Genomic DNA, 801 nt, shown 5'->3' on the forward strand with positions numbered 1-801 from the left:
TCTTAAGTAATTTATGTACGACTTGATATAAGTTCAAGTAACAAGTTTTGTTGAATGCTTTCATCGTCTGGTCGTAAAACCCACGGCTTCACGCTGGTACGTTTCCTTTTTTTTCCTGCTTCTCTTCCACATGTGCTCACAGTGTAATTGTGGTACATGCAACTGCTGCGGTTAGTAACAAGTTGTTGTTGTCAGCCATCTTGAACTTTGACGAAAAATATGATGACAGTGTAATACCCCATTTTAGTATCACGTCAAGGATCTTTCTCAAATAAATTTGACGAATATTTCATTAAATCTTTGACAAGGAAATTTGATAGTCTAATACTGGCCTTTGGACTGTGCAACTAAATTTGGCGTGAATGGGCTGAGGTGGTAGCCGACCGACGCGAGTGCCTTTGCTAACAGCGCCACATCGCCTGCGGCGCCTCCCCTGGGCTCGTGACCATGTCGGTTAGACCCTAGACGACTCTGAAGCCGTGGGCTGGTGGGACGAATCCCAACTGAAGTTGGTAAGAACTCATGGTAGGGTTCGAGTGTGGCACGGATACCACGAAGCCATGGAGCCAAGTTGTCAACAAGGCCCTCTGCAATCTGGTGGTGGCTCCATAATGGTGTGGGCTGTGTTTACATAGAATAGACTGGGTCTTTTATTTTTGGGTATCTGGAGACCATCTACAGCCATTCATGGGCTTCATGTTCCCAAACAAGGATGGAATGTTTATGGATGACAATGCGCCATGTCACCAGGACACAATTGTTTGAGGTTGGTTTGAAGATGATTCTGGACGGTTGAGCAAA

Source organism: Schistocerca gregaria, chromosome X (genome assembly GCF_023897955.1).
Source record: "Schistocerca gregaria isolate iqSchGreg1 chromosome X, iqSchGreg1.2, whole genome shotgun sequence".
NCBI classification, from domain to species: Eukaryota; Metazoa; Arthropoda; class Insecta; order Orthoptera; family Acrididae; genus Schistocerca; species Schistocerca gregaria.